This window comes from Geospiza fortis, unplaced genomic scaffold, assembly GCF_000277835.1.
Source record: "Geospiza fortis unplaced genomic scaffold, GeoFor_1.0 scaffold98, whole genome shotgun sequence".
Taxonomy (NCBI): Eukaryota; Metazoa; Chordata; class Aves; order Passeriformes; family Thraupidae; genus Geospiza; species Geospiza fortis.
In genome coordinates this window covers 11,003,048-11,026,088 of record NW_005054306.1, presented here as the reverse complement: position 1 = coordinate 11,026,088, position 23,041 = coordinate 11,003,048, and the positions used below count along the sequence as shown (strand labels likewise).

The 23,041-nt window shown below is 40.1% G+C and overlaps 1 protein-coding gene across 1 annotated transcript in view; it reads right to left on the bottom strand.

The window, feature by feature from the left end:
• Positions 1-23,041, bottom strand: part of RSPO3 (R-spondin 3) — a 58,235-nt gene that overhangs the window by 27,865 nt on the left and 7,329 nt on the right. The window lies entirely within an intron of this gene.

Below are 23,041 nucleotides of genomic sequence, written 5' to 3'. Positions count from 1 at the left end.
TTTTTTGCATTGTCCTGCATGAAAAAATTGGTCAATTTTTGAAGCGCAAGCTTTAATCTCTCAGCCTAACACCCCTGGTTATATTTCATATAGAGAAGAAATATAGCCCTCTTTTACATTTGTAACTTGTATTTCTAAATACTATTGGCTTCCTGTTCTGCCTTCTCCTCAGGCCAGCGATAATTTTATAAATGTGTACATGTATGGTGTGATTGCTTATTTTAGTGCTTTGATTTTATTTTGATCTGCAGGCACTGCTAAATATCTTGCACACATGATTAACTTGTTTTTTTCAACTCCTTTCTGTGGAGCCCTTGGAGGCAGACCAGGAGTCCATATGAATCCATGGCTTGCATTTTGAGAGGCACCACTGCCTGCTGCTCAGGGCAGGGTTGCCTGGCAGGGAAGTTCAGGAACATCTCTGTACTTGGTTCACTTACACTCTCAGCAGAAAAGATGTCCCATGAATGGGAAAAGCACTTGGCTGGGCTCTGAGGTTTCAATGACAAGTCCTGCGACCTGAAGAACCTCCAAGGGAATTCAGGTTCACTCTTCCTCTTTCATTAACAAAATGAGGAATGAGGGTTATTTCTCTCAGTAGGGCTGGACATACATGAGATGTACAAACTTTGGCCTTGCTGTGCACAAACAATTTCAGTAAGAATGCAAGAACTCAATTCTCTGTGCATACTGAGACACTCATTTTGTAGCATAACCTAGAGGAAAGTGTGTTTACAATAAGGACATAACACCACTATGAGAATAATTGACATTCATCAGTGAGAAGTTGCAACCCCAATTCTGTTATCATACTTGCTTTCACTAGATTCACAAAATACTGAGTACTTAATAAATAGAACACTTTTTTCTTTTTTTCTGAAAATATTCCGAAGGCACAGAGCTTATTGATTTTGAAATTAAGAGCCTGGAAAATTTTTTCTTTCTAAAGTTAAGTGAATGAAAACATCCTTATCTCTCTCTCCTCTGTCTTGTGGTCCTTGTATGAAACAGCTTTAAAAGGCAGACACAGTAATGTGATCTAAGAAGCTGACATTATTTAAAAACTATCTGTGACTTTCCTTCATTAAGTCTGACAGTTGGATGAAAAAGCAGCTGAAGTACAAAATATTTGTCATCAAAGCTGCTGTATAAAATATGGATGATCACTTTTGACGGGAAACATATTATGTGTGAGCACCTGTGACACATCATTATGAATAGATTCTCTTGACAGAGAAAACATTATGTGCAACTGCTCTGAGGTCAAGATGTGTGTGTGTGAGCCGAGACAGGCAATACTTTACTATTGAAATATGATAATTCAATATAGCTAAGATCCATTACATGGCCAATTTCCATCTCCCCTTTAACTCCAAAAGTACTAAGTATAAAATAAAATGTACTCCTAGCCATTTACACAATTTCTGCCTCTTCTCCTGCATTCCAGATACATCTCATACAAATAACACAGCAAAAAAGGAAAGCACAGTTCCAAATGGAGAATGTTATTGCTAGTGTTATGGAGCAAGGAATAGGATAAAGTACACAAGTCAAGCTCCACTGTTTTCATGTCATGTTATAACTAAATGTGTGAAGCAAAATAAGCTCCAGTTCCCGGAAATTCTTGAAGAAAAATATCACTTTTTAAAGAAAAAATCAGAATTAACATTTTACATGAGGCACAGGTTTTTCTCTTAAAAGCTATTAAAGAGATGCGCTTTTTTGATTGTCTCTTACTGCATTTGGCATTTCTTTGAATCTTGTATCTGTGTAATAAAATAGTTTCTCATTTGTATTGCAATAAGGGTAGAACCTTATTCTGACAAGAATCAAAGCAGGGAGGGACAAGCCACACGCTCCAGAAACTGCATTCATTGAAAGCACTGGACTTTGTCATTGAACCTGGAAGAAAAAAAATTGTGGAGCAAAAATATTTGTGCCTACAGAATGCGATAACGTGTTTGAAATTAGGCATCTTCAAGCTCCAGCTGAAGATATGTATGGACCAGTCCTTCCCCTGCTGCAAAAGCTGGGTGGGATTGAAGGGATTCTGGAATCCATTCAATCTTCTAGGTACAGAACTGGCCCTTACTCTTCCTCTCTCATTGCAGCAAATTGTTAGTACCTGCTGATCTCTAGTGCTTCGCCAGCTCCAACCATAACCACAAGGAAGCAATCAGTAGTTTTGCCTCTTTTTTTAACCAGTATCAGACACAGAGCTCAGAGTTTAAATGGTGTGCTACAGGAAGCTGGAAACATAAACCCCACCTAGCGAAATCCAGTCACAATACACCAGGTGTAAGCATTGTTACAAATTTCTATACCAAGGTAAACAGTAGAAATGGGTAAGTAATGTATATCCACGTTGAGAAACACTTTGAAGTGAAAAAGCAGGTGATAAAGCACTAGGAGAGCACAGACCACTCCTGCTAGCCACAAATTATAGATATGGTAAGAGGCATGAAGAGAGATTCAGTGCCTTGGGAGAGGGTTGGGCACTGTGGCCTTGTGGGTTAGACACTGGCTGCAAAACCAGGAGGTATGGAGTGTAGCATAGCAAATATGTCCAAGACATGCTCTTGCTAAATACACTTTCTTGAAACCACTTGGTCTTTGGTGCAGCCCACTCCATTACAAAGACAAAAAAAAAATGAAATGTAAAAAAAGTCTCACCAGTTTTCAGAACTGACTCAATGGGGATGAAATATTCTATGCATGACCCTACTAACCATTGAGTGCTCCACCCTCTTGTATCCAAACACTTTTTGAGCACAGTGAAATCAGAGACTCTCAGGGATGGAAAATGCAGCGTAGGAGTGGGCAAAGCAAATGGTGGGAGTGCAGAGACCCACAGACAAGTTCTTTCTCAGCTCTTACACAAGCATCAGCCAGAAGTGATACAAACTACTCATTTGCAGACTCATGACTGGCTATAGGTCCAAAATCTATCCCTTCTTTTTTTTTTTTTTTTGTAAAACCTAAATACCGGAGATTAGAGAAGACCCAAAATGGATGTTGAATTATTCCCTTCTCCTGTCTGACTTTAAGCTCTTTTTTTCCCAGTGGCTTCTTTTTGTGCAAGCCATTCGTCCAGATATTTGTTAAGTCTCATTAGCAAATGAAATCTCAGAATATTTTCCAAAGCTCTACTCTGGAAACAATGAGTTATAGTCTCTGTTAAAAGTAGAAAGTTAAGGATAAGGAGCTGAGTTTGAATCTGAACTTTTGTGGACAAGAAGCTAGATTTTGACCGTGTGCTGCAAATAAATTCTGAACCTTTGAGATTATATTTTTCAAATTTTACTCCATGTATAGATTAAAACTTAGGGGATCAAAAAACCATGGAAATAAGAAAATGCAGGAGAAATCAAGCTGGGCATATGTTCTGACACCCGGGGGAAAGCACAGGGTAGAAGAATATTCTTTGCCCATTTGCCGCAGCTGAGGTGCACTGTCTCATCACCACTCCAACAACAAGATATCCCTTTAGAGGCTTGCTCTTGAAATGGATGTGCTAGGCAAATGGAATCCATCCCTGCTGCTGTTCCTGGTTTCTCAAGCTTGCGTGTTCTCACAGGAAATATTTTCACAGCAGAGCTGCTCTGGAATTCGGCCTTCCCAGCTGGGCTGCCCCTTGCCAGGAGAGCCAGACCCCACCTCAGCTTTTACCACCAGGCAGCACCCACATGGACATGAGCCCTTGTGGCGGTGTGGATTTGGGATGGGAAATCCCATGGGTTCTCATGTCATTCAAATCCTCTATGTGCTCACTCACGTTCCTTTCTCTTGCCCTTGCCTAGTGAGAAGCAGCTGCCTGTGGTGGTGGCCTGAAAACAATACTTCATGTAAAGCAGAGCTACTCTCAATCATGCAGACCGTCCTTTAGGCAAGCGCAAACAGCATTTGGCAGTCAGCTCTTCTAATGAGAAAGTCATTAAGGAATTCAGTTTGCAAACCACAGCGTATTTCCTCAGACTCTTTCTTGGACAGTGTTTCTTTGTGTGGAAAAGCACTAGAAGTGGGATGCACAATGGTGGGGAGAAAAGCTGAACTGTCCTGCAGGCAGTAGGCACTGCAGAGCAGGGACGAAGCCCAGGAGTGGTAGGACAGCCCTGGGAGAGCCACTACGCATGGGCTTGACAAATGTGCATGATCAGTGCTAAATAGATTGCCAGCCTGGGCCAAGGTGAAACCTGAGTTCAGTCTTGCAGGCTAAGCTCTGCTTGATCACTAGGCCTTAAATCACCTGCTGGGAGCAAGGGACTGGATGTGCTGCCATGGGAGAGCAACTGCGGAAGATAAACCTGTACATAAACCTGTAAACCTGCAACTCCTATGCTGGATTGACAATAAGTTTTCTGGGATGCAACTGGATTGGTGGTGATAGCTGAGGAATGTGGATTCTCTGTTCAGCCTCCTCTGGGTCTGCAGGAATCTGAGGCACCCGCAAAAGAGGCAAAGAGCAAAAATCAGTCTAAAAGTCAGCTATTAAAGGATTAATGTCTTCTGCTTCTATTTGTGATTCGATCTTCACAAATATTTTAGGATTTCTTTCTAAGAGGGTGGTAACTCCTCCAGAGATTTGCCTGACTTCTATTTTATTTCAGAGTATTGCTGCCTTCTGATACAAAACATGTAGCAAAGAGGATTCCTAAGTGTCTTCCTATGTTTTGAAGGGAAACAATCTTATACAAAACAAAAAAATATTTCCCCAAACATATGCCAGGCTTGACAACAGTTTTCTCTTCAAGAGGTACTTCATATCTGAGGGAAAAGAAACCAACTTATTTTACTCACCAAATGTCAAGAGTTCTAAAAAGCAGCAGAAATGTGAGTATGGGACTGTTCCACAGTCTCAGGGAGTATCCATAACTGTTTTGTAGTGGTGTCTATGAGCAAGAAGGCCCTTGGCCCAAATGGCCAAGACCTCACTGGGGATTGCCTCATCATTATTAAACACATGTCTGGCAGAGTGATCCTGAAAATTAAGTATACTGGCAGCCAGAATGCATTTCCCCTGAATTCGGTTAGAAAGAGCATCAGCAGGCTGAAAAATCTCACCAGGGGTGCAGAGTTTTATGCAGTCTCCTAGCATCTTCAGCACAACAGAAATCAGCCACAACAACCACAAATGGCTCCTTGTCATTCCAGAGAGTTTTGTAAATAAACTGAAAAATTCTTTTCATGGAGAGAGAAGGGAAATTGACTTCTTTTGTTTTCCACATACTATGGAGCACCACCAACATTCAAGCATCCAGGAAGTTTAACCAGTATAGGAACCGAAGAGGATCCCTGAGAAAATTGCCTTAAACAACCTGATAGTGATGGTGATAGTGAAGGCAATACTTTCTCACATCAAGTTCTAAATCCTGTAAGCAACTACAGATATTACTTTTAGAGTCAGCTGTAGTTGTTTCCAGATGCCAAGCCTTCAAGACTATACATTATGAATTTTTTCCTAAAATGTAGCCTCAATTACATAATCTCTATCTTATTGTCTAGATAAAAAAAAAAGCTGTTATAGAAGGGTAAGTATGTGATCTATTAAAAGTAGTACCCCAATAATTGTAGCAACCTAATAATTCTATAACCAGCTGTGTTATGACAGTTGTCAGATTCAGCTACTTGCAAATAAAGCATCTGTGCTCAGATAAAAAAGGAGGTGTGACTTTTGGAAAGCAATTATATTTGATGCACATATAGACAGTATTTTAATAATTTAGTCCTGCAAGTTGCTGTCATGAAGATCACCAGCTGATTTTATAGGATTCATATGGACACAGAGCTCTAAAACCAAAGTTGTCAACATCACTGTGACTCCCTTGACTCTCCAATCTCTCCCCTGCAAGAGATGCATGTTTCAACTGAGTAAAGAAGCAAAAATGTATAGTGTACAGGTTCACTTTTTGAAATGTCTGGTCTTTCTGCTTGATAGTAACTTTCCATCTCCCATTTTTGTGTTTCTAACAAAGGTTGAGAATGCTCAGGCTATCCTAGTGGCAGCAGAGCCTGTACCCCCAACACCCCATTTGCTTCTCCTGGTTTGTTCTCTTAACATACTGGAGACTTTGATTGTTGCATATTACGCAGATGCTCGTGTACTTCCAATCTGTATAGGGATCACTCAGCTCATACTGTCAACATTACACAACTACAGTAGCATTTGCAAGTTTCTCATTTCCCACAGGGTCTTTTGAGACCAGAGTTTTTCTCTCAAAGTTTTGTTTCAGAAACCACAGAAAGAACAGCAGGATGTAACAGATTTTACTTTCCATGCCGGGGACTAGGGACAAGGGTTTAGACGGCAAAAGCCTGTAATCCCATGTCGAAACTATGATTTTCTACTACCATGTTTACAACATTAAAAAATTAATAAGCCAGACAGCAAGCCAGCCCGCTGCCTTGGCGGTGCTCAGATGTGCCTTTGGTCAATTACTTAATATCCTCTCGATTTAATATATTTTCCTAAGTGGAACTGATCAAAAGTTTGTACTGAATGAAGTGATTTCTTTCTGTGTAATGATTAAATTCATACCATACTGAAGCTAACTGGAAGCCCCAAATATGTTGCTTGCAGTGGAACTGTTCTGGACTGATGCCTGCGAACATTGAAATGGAACATGTCTCTTTAAATTCAAGACTCACATCAGGATTTCAAGTCATAGTGTAGATATTAAGGAGTATCACAGCGCTATAAAACTCTCTAAAAATTGTGTTCTACAACTTGTAACAAGGAAAAGCTCCGATTTCATACTTTCATGAAGGAAAAAGGCTAGCTCCTCCAGGATGACTGGACCATCCATCTGCCAGTGACACAAAATACTGTCCAGAATTCCAAGTTGAAATTAATGATTAAAATAGTGCTTGTAGTGACACTCAGCAAATGATGATCTGTTTTCACCTTTCCCTCATGCCACTGGGACTCATGCTAATCTAAAAGAGAAAGAAGTCAAAAGTTTCTGACTGCAAAACATGAACAGTATGATGTGAAATCAGATTAAACTCTGGTGGAAAATAGACAAGAATCATCATCACCAGTCAGCTTGGATTCACTGGCAAAAGTCCTGGGCCCCTAAAGTCAATGGTTAAACTCCTGTGAAAAAAACGGGGTGAGGATAATTTGTTAATCAGCATTAGCATAGTCCATGGTTTGGAGCATAGTTATCGGATTTTTAGAGGGCAGTGTGATTGGATGGCCTGTTTAAATTGGGATTAAGTAATAGGATGGGTGATATTTAGGCAGGCATTCAGATCCTGAGAAACTGACTCAGTTCAACAGCTCTGTGTGCCTGGATTTCCTAGTGAAGTAACTATGAATGGCACGTAGTTAGGTCTTGCTTTATCACCCCTTCTGCGTGCTGCCCTCCCTTTGAAGTCTGAGCCTTTCCCTCCCCAGCAGCTTCGCTGCCGCACCCCCGGACCCACATGAAAGCAAGTCAGTGCTCACACCGAGCATCTCTCACTTCCCCAAACCGTGATGCATCTGACATCACTGCAGTGACACACAGCAGGCAGGTCACTGTTCAGCTACAGCTGTGCTACAAAGTGTTTGAGCTGAATTATTGGGGTGCTGGTGACGAAATCAAGGCTGTCATCTGTTTTGTGCTAAAGCAGAGAAACAGTTCCTTTTCTTTGTGGTGGTATGCCACCAATTCCCTGAGGACTTGCACACCAATCAGGGTCAGTTGATTGGAAGAGAAAATGAACTAAAATTAATTAAAACTTCTGCTTGGTTTTTGGGTTTGTTTGTTTGTTTGTTTGTTTGTTTAAATTGATGGAACATCTGTAATAGCCTGTTTGTTATCCCAAATCCAATTAACATTATACCCCCAGCACATCAAACTTTGTCAAAATATTTGACAAAATATTTCTATTTTTGAAGAGTGTCATATTCTAATGGAATTTTATTCCATTAATAATTGAGTGTCTTTAATTTAAAATAGCTATAGCAACATTTTACAAGTGATAAAGAATTATAAGATACAGAATTTCAATTTAAAAGCAAAAAGAAATTCTACAGTAAAAAAATAAACTGAGGCCACCTATTGACAATATTAGGTAAATAAAAACAAAATGTCATGGCCCAATAATTATATATAAAATCAATAATTAAATATCTAGGAAATTTTGGGTTAGCGTTATAAGACTTACTAAACATTTTATGGTAAGAACTGAAAAGTCAATGATTTTGAAGCCACTTTAATGTTTTTGTACAATAGCAAAAAATATGAAAAAAAAAGTTTAATTTCTCTTTAAAATTTGTCTGAAGCCTAAACAGAAAAAAACCCCTCACATTTGGAAAGATTAATGGGCAAATGATGAACTATAAATTTTAAGGATGACTTTTTTATTTGTCTAATATATTGTGTAATATCACTGATGCACATCAAAAGTGACATCTGACACTTTTTATGCACTATTGAAGAAGTGGTCGTAAAAACATACTTTTGTTGAAGTATTTCATTGGTAACAATGGTAAGAGTCAGATCATTTAGGCTGGCTCAGAGCAGAATCCTGGGGGTGCATGTTTAACCTTGCTCTGCACATTCAAGTACGAATTTGTAAGACACATCTTCCTAACCAAGCTCTTACACCAGAAAATGATCCATTTACTATTTCATGGCCTGCTTTTTCAGGTGCCAGATGCCTTAACCAGCTTATAAAATATCTTTAGCACTTTGCAATGTGCTCTGTTGAAGAACATTTTTCTAATAACTCCAGTAATGAGGAAGAAAGGACTGTTCTGTTCTGTTCTGTCATGCTGTAACTTAATTAAGCTGATGCAGAATGATAGAAACAGAACCCATTATTGAAAATAGAACTGCCTAATGTAAGTTATACCGACAATTTGTTAGGCTTTAGTGAAAACCCAACATCCCCTAGATATTAGAAAAACAAAAAATCACAGCAGTTATTTTTAAAGTATCCAAAATGATGAATATTTGGCAGCTCAGCTGGTGGCTAGTGGCTTGCCACCATGTGGGGCTGCCATGAGACAGGGCTCGGATGTGAGATGACCGCAACAACACTACTCAAAATACTGGGCTGATGCAGAAAAATTGTGCTAAAAAATGTCACAAGCAGATGCCAAAGTGGAATAAGTGAAAGGAAAGACTGAACTGTGCCCTAGAATGAAAATATCCTCTTTGACTGGCTTCTTGACCTCCTGGACTTGCACGAAGAAAGTCAAGCTGTTTGTCTCACAGAGGTAGCAAACTGCTACCCCAAGTACCCAAAAAGCATACACTCCTGGTGACTGCAATCAAAATCATCCATGAAGGGATCTAGGTCTGAGGTAGAATGATGGACCCAGTAGTCAGCTTGTAATCTGTAAACCACCACAGCTCTGCATGATGTTTTAAATCAGCAAAAAATATTACGATGGTGTCAGTTCCACACCTCCAAAGCAAAAATATACACAGTCCAGCACACATGAAAAAGAACCCATGTGGGAAAAGGTAAAAGGTACAGGTTAACTTTCAGCATCTAGTTACTTTGTCTTTCGCTAACAATACCACTGAGTTATGTGCCTTTGAAGAAAGTTAGGGGTTCTCGGGTTTGAAGGTTGATAAAGTTGGCTGGTTAAGGTCCCCTTCTACCATTGTAAAGTACTAGAATCTATATTTTCAAATCTAGGGCCTCCAGGGAGGCAAATAATCTCCTGCTTCATTCCTGTGTATAAACCCTCATTTTCAGAAGATGCAGGTGGTCAGAGGTCTGAAATTGAAGCTATTTATTCAGGAGTCCAATCAAAGAATTGCTATTTCACTTCTAGAGCCAAACTTTAAAATTTTGGCTTTATCATCTTTGGGCTTCAATTTTCTTCATCTGCAAAGGAGAAATGATATTTATCTCTTAGGATTGTGAGGTGTTTAATTCATGGATATTTACAATATGTCCTCAGCTTTGGCTGAAATTTCTGGCTTCTTTGCACAAGAAAGCCTTCATGAGAGAGCCTGTTTCTGGCACCACATTAAACCTTGCTTTATAGAGGGTTCTCTCATATACATCAGATTGTTATGGGCACAACTATTGAGTCATGGGTGCAAGTGTGGTAACAATTTATTGTAGTTATTCACACAACATTTCCATGCACAGATTTCAAAGGCAGACTGAGACAAGTTGAGAAGCCAGTTCTTTTAACTTTCTGATTTCTGCTCTGTGGCTGAAGAGATTAGATTATTGGAAAACATGCTATTAGCACTGGCTTGCAGCCAAAGGGTCTGCTATGGATTCTGCAAGGGGTGCTGTGCTCACTGTAAATTAAGGAAAAGAGCTGGGTAAGTTACTCCAGCGAGGAATGTTCCCTTTGGGAATTGTCCACAGCAAACGAGAGCTGTGGTTGGTGAGCAAAGAGCAACAGGGAGAAGAAAAATAACAAAAAAGGTCAGAAATTTCAGGGAAATAAAAGGCTCTTTTTCTCCTCTACATTGAGCACTAAGTTAACAAGCCTTAATGTTTCTTGATCCCTTTTAGGCCACTTTTTACCTACCCAGACCAAACTGGGAAAAAAACTCCATTCAATTACCATGTAAGCCCATGATTAAATTCCTCCTCATTCCAAAAAACACATCAGCATATGGTTACCTGCACACATATGTTACAGACCCCTTGACTTCAATTAGACTTGAATACCTGATTAAAATTAAGGACTCATTCTTGAATGGAGGCTCTTGTGCTTGGATCAGACTCTTATCTTCCTGAAGTAGGCAAAAGCCTAACTCCTAACATACTAACCTAACTTTGAAAATAACACCTTGAACTTCTCAGTCATGAACTAATTCAAAGTTAAACATTTCTATTTTTTAGCTTTTTACCCGATAGTTTTAGGTAATTTTGTATTGGCAAAAAAAATCAAATATTTTCAATATAATAACCATGTTTTCATGGTGTCTCAGAGAGCAAAATCATTATTCTTTTCTCCTTATTTTTAGAAGATTGGAAAAAAAAGTCTCTTCCCTAATACTGCAGAGAAAAGCGTAGCTGTGTGAATTCAAAAGACTTATGTAAGGCTTCTAGCACTACTTTATTAACTTTTTTTAATTAATGTTCATGCATTTTAAATCATTGCCATTATATTTGGGACTAAGATTTCTACAGTGCTTGGAGTCAGCAGCCTTGTTCTTTTGTGTCAGCAAGAGACTCAACAAAGATAATAATTTCAGTGCTTTTTTAATATAAAAGTGTTTGACTTTTAGATTACTAAGTAGTTTTATAAGGGGCAACTAAGCTATATCCTCACAGGAAGGCAAACAGATTGCTTTGATTTCAGTAAGACTCAAATCAGTGTCCTATAAAAGGAGAGACTCAAAGCCTGTTCATTAATCTCTAAAGTATCTTTTTCAGCTTAAATCTGCTGTTTGCCTTATAATACTTTCCATACCAACATCATATGTAACACTCCATATGGAAAAAAGCCAGTACCACAAAGGTGTTCTGACAGAAAATTAGAAAGAGGTGTTCAAAGGCAAGCTAAATAAAAAGGAGGCCAAATGATCAGGGAAAACACCAAGTTTATCATATGCAAGGGAAAAAGAGAATGAGTATAATTAATGCAAACTATCTTGATTTCAACCATCCTTAAAACCCCTGAGAAAATGATATAATCACATAGCAACAGCATCAGTAAGACTCCAAATATACATGCAGTTCTGTAGGACTTTTCACCCTGTGGTCCTCAAATCACTTTACAGCAATCAAATGAGATGCAGCTCCATGATGTAAGTGAGTGCTTTAGGGGCCATGTTACCTTTACCAACACATGTCTGGAGAAGAATGGGAAATGCAGTGCCTGTCTGTTGGCTGCTGTAACCAGTCTGAACTGAGACATTTGGGGAACCCCTCGGGTTGAAGCTGTGACTCCTGCCAGCAAATCCAGATTGGTTGCTATTGGTCTTACTCTGCTTTGTATTGCAAGGAGGAGGCGCAGCCCTCCCAAAGCCCATGCCAAAGCAATAGCTCAGTACCAGGGATTCAGAAGGGACAGTGCATCACCTCACTGCTACTTTTCCACCTGTGAAATCTCTAAGCTTTGAAGGGTCTTGTTGCTTCATAATGCTTGAGATCTGCTGGTGGCAGGCAGAGGGCATGGCAATGAGGGAAATTGGGATGTCCTCATGTCTTCACTTCCAGCAGGAACAACATAGGGACAGCTCTGTGTTAGACCCTGCCCCAATTCTCCCATTACAATTTTGTAAGCAAAGAACAAGTACATGAATATTTATCACCAAAAGGCTTTCACTGGCATAGAACAGGGCTGAGCTCAGACATGTTGAGGCCTCAGTCAAGCCTGCTCATAGAGATAAAAAAGCATAGTAAAATCTGCAACTAGCTTAGGGGACAGTTTTCTCAAAAACAAGCCTTGTCTGAGCACACTTCACAACAGCAGTTCTTTGTCCAGGCAGTAAAAAAAAAAAAAAGGCAGTCTGTTACAAAGCACTACCCCTAAAATATCTTTGCTCTAATGATACTGGAAGTAAGGACATAACTGATCGATGTTTGGAAATAGGCATCAATGAGACTGCATTAATTAGGATAAAATTCAGAAAGCCTTGGTAGATAAAATCATTGCAGCAGTCTCAGGGAGGCAGTATAATCTTAGTCACATGTATGTTTCAAATCAGAGATGAGATATCTTTTAAAAAGCATTCTGTAGCTTAGCCATAAATTATTGTGCCTGGGAAAGGAATCATTGAGTGGATCCAAGAGTTTATGCTGAGCACCTTCTGACATCCCTTGCTGCTGGGCCCCTCTCTAGGGGCGCATGCTGGCAAGATAGCCTTTTGTTAGCATTTTGATGGTATCAGCTATATCACAGTTTTCTTACTCACAGTGGGTTTTGTTATGCTTACCAGTCTAATTCTATTTTTTTTTTCTTTTAAAGAGAATGAATAATAATAGATAAAAGCAAATAAAAGTGCCATATTTCTAATATAAGGTGATGATCCAATATTTTCTTTGTGACTTGAGCACTAGTTGTTTCACAGGAGATTTCAGAAATTAAATAAACCTCAATTTCCTTATAACAAACTCCACATTGTTGCCTTATTAAGAAAACTGGAATTTTATGTCTAGTAAGGTTTCTATGTAGCATATCTGCTGAATGAGGCATCAGTGTAAACAAACAGATGGTAAGAGACTTGTTGATGTTACCATTATATATTTGTGCAGGATGGAGAATGGGAGAATATCAAGAAAGTATCCTTTTGTTTTCACATAATTTTCTCTTGTTGTTTCTCTTGTCTTAGCCACTTGTCTAATCCACTAGCTTTCTAATGTTCCTGTTTCTTGAAGAGACCACTACAGCTTTTCTAGAGCATGAGTACCTCTTCTGCTTGGCCTTCTGAAACTCCTATAATATGCACACACAGAGGTACAGAAGAAGACAAATTGCCTTACATGCTACCTTCTTCCCTGCTGTGACACAGAAGCCACCAACTCTGTGAGTCACCATGATCAGAGATGGGAGCACCCACCGAGTCAGCACATCCCTGCTCAGTAGCTCATGCCCAACACTCCCAGTTGTCCAGGTTGCTTTTATTGATTCCTCCAGCTAAGATCTAAAGCTACTTATAGAAAATGGTGACTAATTTTGAAAGGTTGGATATGACAATGAAACTGAGTTGAAAGAATGAGCACAGATTGATGTCTAGAATAATTCAGACAGATTATCCAGGCATTTTATTTAAGGTAAGGGGATAAGGAATGGGAAGGAGACTGGTAGCTTCAAAAACTAGACATGATGCTAAGAGGTCTGCCTTGCATACATTATTTGTGAGTACCAGACATTTCCACCCTGGGAAAGCATCATAAGCAGCCTGGATAAGCACCAGGCCTTTGTCTTGCAGGACTTAACCAGTTCAAGGTGGACACTGCAGTCAAATTTTGTATCCAATTTTTACCCCTTCTCTATTGGAACTAGCACACTCTACTCAATGATCACTGACAATAAATAGAGTAATTAAAATTTTAAAAATCTGTATCACTGACCTCTGTTATGATAGAAAACTCTGCTATGGTGTGCCCATGCATAGACATATACCTGCTGTTGACTGCCTTCCTAGAGCACCATTTATTTTTTAAGCAAAAAAATTGGCTAACATGTAGGTGTGTTTATACATCTTCATTCATCCCAGTTGGTTGCAAAAGCAGCATTTTTTATTCTCAAAATTATGTCCATGGGAAAGAGACTTCTGCTAGAATAATTTCTTAAGTATTTCATAATAAGATTCAGAACAGTGTTAGTGTTCATTCTTTCTCTGCCACTACTATCCTACTGCACAAGGAACATCTAAGATACTGTATAAACAGGATAATTTTGGAATACAACAGGGGTTAAAAAAAATCCACCAGACCAGTGCTTGTCTTTTCCCCTGTAACACATGACAATTCTTGATAAACTTTGAGGTGGAAGGGGACTTGGTGGTTTGTGGGGTTTTTTTTGTTTTGTTTTGGTTTGGTTTTTTTTTGGTGGGGTTTTTTGGGGGGGTGGTTTTTGTTTCTTTGGGGGAGGAGGGGCAGGGGGGAGGTTATATTTTTGGGGCAGACCAAAGATTAGCAAAGATGTCTTAACAGAGACTCTGAGTGCTCTTGTGGCTTTATACGGATCATTTAAAATACATTGGTCAGCGTAACACACTCTGCCCGTTGCTGTCTGGAAGATTTGCAAGCATGGTACACACTCTACAGAATGCTGTCTCTGTGCTGATATTTGTAATGATAACACACTGACACTCAAATTACACTGTGTTCTGGTTGCTGCCTTCTGTCTTGCCCTTTCCTGCAAGCAGCCTAGAGGCAGGACTTTCATATGCATTTGTAAAGAGTCTGTAGCTGCAAACATTAATAAAAGCTATCACTTAGGAGCAGTTACTTACACTTTGTTTAATCTCTAATGGATTCTTCTAAATATTTACAGTAGAACAGTTGTCAGACCAAATGCTGGACATTACTGGCAACTTCCCAGCAGCCAAAAAGGAAAGAGGGTGAGTAAGTGGGCAAACAACTGCAGTGTGCCTCTTAAATGTGGCTGGGCTTGGATTTCACAAGTAGATTTTCTCCAAGATCCTGATATTTGTGTATTTTCTCGGTGTTGAAAGGATTATAATGCCAGGATTATATCAGTGTCAGCTTAACTTTCTGTGAGGACCTCTTGCTTCTTGGAAGAGATCAGTATTGCAGCCAGCACTTTGGCAGAGGAAGAGAAGAGAAGAGAAGAGAAAGTACTTGTTGCATTCTTCTGTGGGGTTTTAGTGAGACAGGTTCTGCATTGAGTAGCTTGGTGGCACCGAGCAAAATGGTCCAGAGGATTGTGCAAACCCCAGCACCAAGCTGTGGTTCAGTCATGTAAAACTGCCTCTATTCTTGTTTATCTTGGGGAAAATTACTGTTTGACTGTTTGCTTTGCAGACACTGAAGTAAATAAACTGTGTGAAAGGCCAGTGGCTGCTACAAGAGGTGGAGGAGCTCCAAATTGTTTGAGGTTGTCAGCATAGCACCTGCTGTTCTCTTGGACGATCTCTTGGCTGGTAGATCTGGAACCTGCAATATTTCCCTGTTGTTGTGGCTCCCTGACACAGGTTGATATGGACTTTAAAATAAATAAAGTTAATACTCAGAGGCTGAAAGAAAGCCCTTGGTGGGCCTGATTTCCTCAGGCTCTGAAGTTACTTTGGCTCTGGTGAGACCAGGATGAGTGGTGTAAAGCAGGTGTGGAGGAGTAACAAGAGGATGGGAAGCAGTAGGAGCCTGTGGCTACTGGGAAGGACCTTTGTGCCAGCAGATCACCTACCAGGCTGTCCAGCTGTGTCTAACAAGTGGGGTCTTGGGCAGGAAGGAGGAGGGGACAGTGGCTGCATCGCTGCCTTACAGCTGGCAGAAGTGCTGGTACATGGGAGGGGGGCCTGAGACACGAGGTACTTGTGTGTCTCACTGTCCCCCACTGTGACACAGCAGGTCTGTACTTACACAAAAAGGCATCAAGGATTGTTTTCTTTCTTTGGAAAAAATTCCATTGACTTGAAAATGAGAGCCTTGCATGAATAAGAATCTATGAATTTACCCAGTTTTATGTAGCATTTGCTATTGCTATTGCTATTGTAAAGGCCCGTCCTACTTTTGAGATGTGTGTGTGTCTGTGTGTGTGTGTGTGTGTGTGTATGAATGCATGTATGAGAAGGAGAGAACTCTCACTGCCTACAACTGTTCTGCCAAGATAAACTTTGGAGCATTTTATAAATTAACTCTGCTCTGTGTGTTTATTTTTCTTTTGGAGATTCTAGAAAGAGACTGTTCAACCCATCTTATTAGGGGCAGCACATTTTTTTAAAGAGAAAAATAAGTTCCGACTCTGCACTGGAAAGTATTTGCTATTTTCAGCAAAAAGTATTCTTTCCTTCTGACCTGGCATATTAGATAAGATTTATATTTCTGACCTGACATTAGGTAGTTAAGATTTATTCTTCTATATTAACTTTACTGAGCTTGCAAGCTATTCATTTACAGCATAGGGAATATATTTATGGCAGAAGCAAAGAAAGTTCACTACAAAGTAGTAAAATATGTTATTAGGAGTGTCCTGTAGACTGATGAAAATTGTGAGTACCCTTGCAGCTGGCTCCCTTCTGACTCTTTTTTCCCTCTTTGTTATTTCAACTTTAAAACTTGAATTTGAAGTCATTTTCAATGGCAAATAACTTAAAAGAGTCCAGATGATTCTAATATATCCACATATATGTACATACATTTGAGCTGTGATTGAGAGGTGTGGGGAAGGGGATAACAAGTGACTTGAATTCTCTCCGCGTTCTGCTGGCAATGACCCAGGCATAAGTAACATTGGACCTCACTCTCCTGCCAATATAAATCAGGAGGAACTCCACTGGGGTACAAAGCTGGTGTGTGAGTGAGCACTGAATCAGATCTGAAGCTTTTCTCTATCCAAAGGTGTGGACCTAGGCAATCTGTTAATGTCCAATTGACTTAAAGAGGGGAACCGCAGACTATGATGGAAACCTGGAAGTACTTCAAGACTCTATAGGCAGGTTGGAAAGGTTGGAAAGTTAGAGGCCTCCTATTGAAATCAGTGGCAAAACCTCCCATTAACTTCAATAGGAAAAGAATCAGGCCCTAGAAATGTCTGGAAGCCAGAGAATTGCATGGCTCAAGTAAAAGGTAATAGGAGCTGATGACTTGCACCAATAAATCACCAATGCAAACCTGGCCATGCTTGGTTTAGGCTCAAAATTGCTTTCATCTGATGTTTGTTTGAAACTTGTTCATTGCAAAACCTTAAAGAAGAACTGGCAGCTGAGAGAGCTGTCTGAGCACGAGGCCGACGGCTGGACAGGGTGTGGTACCTCCTCTGCCCTGGCGTCATCGGAGCGAGTCCATCTTAAAGAGAAGCAAGAAGCTCTGGCCTGCCTGTCGAGACAGCAGTGCTCACACTCTCCTCTGAACCAGAGGATTTCTAATTCAGAAACTTTCAGACTGACTCTCTAAATCCACTTTGAATATTTTGGGGGAGGGGGATTATGGCTCCACAGCAAGCCAAGAGGAGGAGTGGATATTCCCATTTGTGGACATTATTTAACTCCTGTCACAAGAGAGAATAGAGATGTGCAGAGCTTTGAGGAATTTAATGTGTTAGAGAAAGGGCTTGGCACAGGGAAAGTTGGGACCATCAGGCATTACAAGAACTGGGAATTGCTTAAAGAGTGTAGTGAGCAGAGATGCACATTGCAGTTCAGCTGAGGAACTCTGCTGCCCATCCTGTCTGCAACAATACAGCTGAAGAGGAGGATTCTACTTCTGAACAAACTCCTATTTGTAAGTTGTACTGAGTCGAGGCCAACTGCCCTGCCACACATCTTGACCATCCCTGATAGAGTGGTGGGGAAAAGCACAACGTTGTGGAGGGGGCTTTCCTCCCCCCTCAGTATTTTTGCAAAGAGTGCATTTTTTTCTGCTGGTCCCCGAAGGGGAGAGCAGTAGACAAACTGGATGGATAGTTTGGTATCTATGCTTGGTCAGACAGCCATGGACATGTTTGATGTCAGCTGATGCATTCAGAATAGTTCACCACTTTACAAACTTCACACTTCCTATTCTTGCATTTGATGGACCTCAGGGCTCCATTCTTTATTACACTATGCAAACCCTCCCATCCTTCCTTATATCTGACATAGGCTCCAAGAATTCATATCTTTCTGTATATGCAGAGATTCATGGCTTGTTTTTACCACCTGTCTCTGTAAATCAAAGTTGTTCACTGCTTCTTTTCTCTCACCAAGAAACCCACTGCTATCATCAAGTCATTACACCACAGCTCAAGGGCATCCTTTCTCTTCCCACCATTTCTCCCCAAAACCCTGGTCTCAGCAATGCAAGTTGCAATAATTTGTAATTGAAAGGGAGAACTATGTCGAGGAAGAAACTTGCTTGCAGAGACAAACAGGGGGGTGAGGATGAGAGAACACTAAAAACATGTTTCCTTGGGGTGACACTAAGGAAAATAGAAGTTTCTAAGACTATGAGAAAATAAATATTTTAAAAATTGATTTGACAAAAGGCACATTATTGTACATCCTGTATGTTGTAAGTATGATTGCATGTGAATTCTGCTGTCTGTTCTGGTTCAATGCATTCACCTGCTAGTTCTCATTTCCAGTAGGCTTGGGCTGGGTTCATGTGTTGAATGGATTATGAGAAGGACATGGATCATACGCGTATTAAATCTGGCAGGCTAATGGAGCTGATCTAGACTTTTTACTTCCTCTACCACTTGCCACTTCAGAAAATGCAACATTTTGTGTCCATTCCTGTGCTCACTTATTTAGCTAGTCTGTTCTGCTGAATGTTCTTATTCTGTGAATTACTTCAGGCACTACTTTGAGAGATAGTTTCTCAGGTTCAATATCTGTAGGAACAGAGGGAAGGCAAAGAAGGAAAATGCTCAGGAATACACAGGGCTGGGCAAAGTGAATAAGTACAGCATGGAGAAAGCCATAAAATATTTCTCCTACTCTTTTAATTGGCAAATTGCATCAGTTCTCTGACAAAACACAGTGGAATACCCTCATGTTCTATACCAGCAACTCACAAAGTGAATTACAGACTGCATTTCTGCTCCTTTTCTTGGTGATTGGCAACAAAAACCTCCCACTTATCATGTTTTTTTTAGTAGCCTGTATAAACATTTAGGCTGGATTCAGTGTGCATGCAAATTTTATACTGGCAGGGCTCTGTGAGATACTTGCTTCCTGACACGAGTTGTAACTAGAAGCAGAATCAGTCCCTTAACCTTTGTGGCATGTTTATTCTGCCTAAACCATCTCCCATTAAAAACAATGCAGAGGCTCTAATCAAAAACCTCGGGTTAGTATGGCATGTGCCTTATGATTGTGACATTTCTGTTTGCTGATAAAAGAGGGGAATATTGTCTTTCCTTGCATGTGCACAGATGCAGTTACAGAAGTGTACCCATACACATGGCCAACCCCAGGAACACCAGCAGCTGTGCTGCTGCATTGTCACAGTGGCAAGGAAAGACCCTTTTCACTGCAAACACCAATTTTCCCTGTCCAGAGCATAATCTCTGGAGCATCGTCATCCTGCCAAGTGGTTAAGTAAAATTCCCAGCCTAGTGATGCAGGTCATCTGAAAAGCAAGAAAGGTTTCACGAACAAAAAGAGAAGGGTCCATATAACTTTCTAGTAGAGTTTTAAGCATGACAAGCTCATCAGAAAGAAAATAGCTACCAAGCTTCCTACCAGGCTTCCCAGGCAATTTTTTTGTTGTTCTTTAATTTAGCATTTAGTTTAACCTACATAAAATTAATAATTTTGTTTTCCATGACCAAACAGATGATAAGAACAGTGGAAGAAGAGATGGAGTTTTCAGGCAAACCAAAGGACTTCATGTGGAGTCAAAAACTTCTACCTGAGGTTATCAGCATGAATTTCACCTATATTATAAGACAATCTCAAAGTGAAAATACTTTAATTCTTGCTTGTGTTGATGTGAACTTTTGTGTATGTATGGGAATGTATATATACAGATATAGATATTAATGTGTAGGGGAAGAAGGGAGAGATGACAATGCATAAGCATAAGTTTTTCCAATTCTAGGACAACAGCTGTGGGGTCAGGGGGTTCCAGGGAATTATCTATATAAGTCAGAGATGTTTCTGTAGGAATTAAGGGGGATGAGATGGAAGATTCTACTTCTGAATAAACTCTCTTATATGGTGTACTGTAATTTCTGTGACTGATCTCTTTTGAGCAAGACCTGCCCAAGGTCTCTGCATACTTCCAGATGAAAAACACAGACTCTTTTTCCTATTCCCAGAATTAACCACAGCCAGTCATGGAACCAGACTAGAAGGCTCAATCAGCAAGTATCACAGATGAATAACTTACTTTTCAAGAAGTTATGCAAGGCTTCAAAAAGGATTATGGATTGACTTTCATAATGCTTGGTGGTCTTTTAGTGGTAGCTATGGTTAGAATCCTCCTCTTTCACATATTCAAGAAAGTGTGGAAATGCAAGAGAAGGCTATTCTTTTGATTAATCTATTTTATCTGGACTCAGGTGTGATTTATCCTGAGGGAGAAATGAACTTCTCTGTTCACTGGGTAGCTGGAAATGATGTGATTTCAGAGAAAGAGGTGAATAGCAGCCTGTCCTCATCTTGAACTGGTAGAGTTCACAGCTTTGTGGCCAGCCAGATCCTGGCAGAGTAGTAAGATGCGCCCACCCTGATCATCCCCCACTCAGTGCTTCTAACTTCCATAAAGCTTGGGAAGACTTGTGTTTAGCAGAGTATCCAGGTACGATATGTAGATACCTCATAAATGAAAGCCTGTTTGAAATTTCCTCCATAATTTTCACGTTCATAGAGTGATTTAGACCACACAACCATAATATATGTCACTGCTTGTTAGATATACTGAAGTCAGAGCTAGTAATGTGGCAGCTTACTTGTTCTGTGTTTGAAGGAAGCTGGGGCTTTAAAGCAGGATTAGTATCTTAGTTAATTACTCAGATGAAAGAACCCAGTCATGGAAGAGAATAAGCACTTTCAAATCATATTGATTTTGTAAATTTGTAGCAGAAATAAATTATGCCAATGGAGATAAAATGTAATATCTTTGTCCACAACCTGTCTAGGGGAACTCGTTTTTTATGTTTATCTGTTCCTCAAAATGACTTTGGTCTACTCTTCAGAAATAATGCATGACCTAAGCAGCAATGAGGATGCCCTTTTGCTGACATTCACTTGAAGCTGATTCCTACTGACAGATTTTTACACCTCTGAAACTTCTCCTCAACTGGTAGCTTAAAAAGCACATTTAAATAATTTCATTCCTAAAGTCAGGGCCTTGATCTTAAAAATACTTGTCTAGGACATAGCACAAGTTATAAATTCTACACTCTCAGACAGAATTCTACTTTCCCTTTTAATACACCCTCAACTCTGAAACTTGTCAATTGCCCAACTCTTCATAAAACATAAACACAAGAGACAAATGTGTGATTTCATTTTGGACTGCAAAACAGAAACTGTTGTGGGGTTTCTTTTTTTTCTTTTGCAAAACACAAAATCATGTCATTTATCTGCCTTCCAAGCCTTCAGGATCTTGCTATTAAACATCTGTGGCCAGTATGCCCAGCACAAGAAGGTCTCATTTCAGCTGATTATTTTTAGTTCTGTGTTACACTAAAACTTCTGGAATCTTCATCCATCCCCATGTGTTTGCGAAATACTTGCACTTAACATCTTCTGACTCCCATGTTGAATAAATAGCCTTTGCTCCTACTTTTCTATTTGGGAGGGCTAGCTCTTCCCTCGGCAGTAACATCAAGTAATGTAACACCAGCAACTCATTATTCAGTGGCATAGAAAAAGTGAAATTAATAATGAACATTCTAGGAAAAGGAAACAAGGTTATGAAACACTTGCCGACACTGGTTTGTGTAATCTTCATGAATAAGCAACTCAATAATGCTGGGCAAGTGTGTGTGGGAGGCTCATTCTGGAGAAACTGGCTGTTTTCCTCTCTCTGACCAGTTGAGCTGTTATGATAAAAAATGTTGTTGCTAAAGAAACCTGTAATAAATCCTAATGGGAGTATTGCATGTGCTGATAACATACATAAACTTTGTAAACATATTAAAGTATCGGGTTTTAGTAGCTCTGGTTCATGTGGATGTTCGTAAAAGTTTTTCAAGGAATGCAATGGAAATCTCGTTCCACCAGCTGGTTGCTCCTATGATTCTGGTTTACGTGAGGACCTTGTCTTCCTTCCCCTTGAAACAGAGCCCCACCCTGTAGGGAAGATGAGTTAAAATATCTCAAGCCCTACCTCTCCTGTGACTTTCCATGAAAACACTATCACCAGTGAAGCTGTGTACCCAGGGAGTTATCTGGGGAGAAGTGGGGTGGATAAACTGGTGCTTGGTAAATATTTCTGCTGTTCCAAACATCCCTGCTTTGTGTCATGATGAACTCCATTGACACCTCCATCAAAGTACAGCTGGGAGCTCTGAGCAAGATATTTCGGTTGCCTTTTAGTAGGTGAGAAGAGTTGGGTGCCTACAAAAGGGAAAAAATCCAGCATGCTGAACAAAGGAGCCTTAACTTGGTCTGAAAAGATGAGGTCAGAAACTGTATTAAATCCTGGATGTCCAGGGAATTCAGGTGTCCTGGCACTACTACACTGCACTGCAAACCAGTACATTCTTTAATAAAAGAAAGGTGAATTCACTCTTTTCTTACAAAATGCACCAAGAAGGGAGCAGCAGCCTTGCTGCCCCTTAATGCATCCAAAAGCTTAGCTGCTAAAACATTTGGCCAGGAATGGAAAACCCAAGCTAAATTAATTCTTCCATATAGCATGACTCTAGCCTATCTGTATAGATATGCTCTAATAAAGTGATGATTTTCGCCTGGATTTGCATGTAATCTCAGGTCACCGCTCACACCAATTTTAGTTTGCACAGGAAAGACAAGGGCTTGAGGGCTGGGTATGGAGCAGGAAT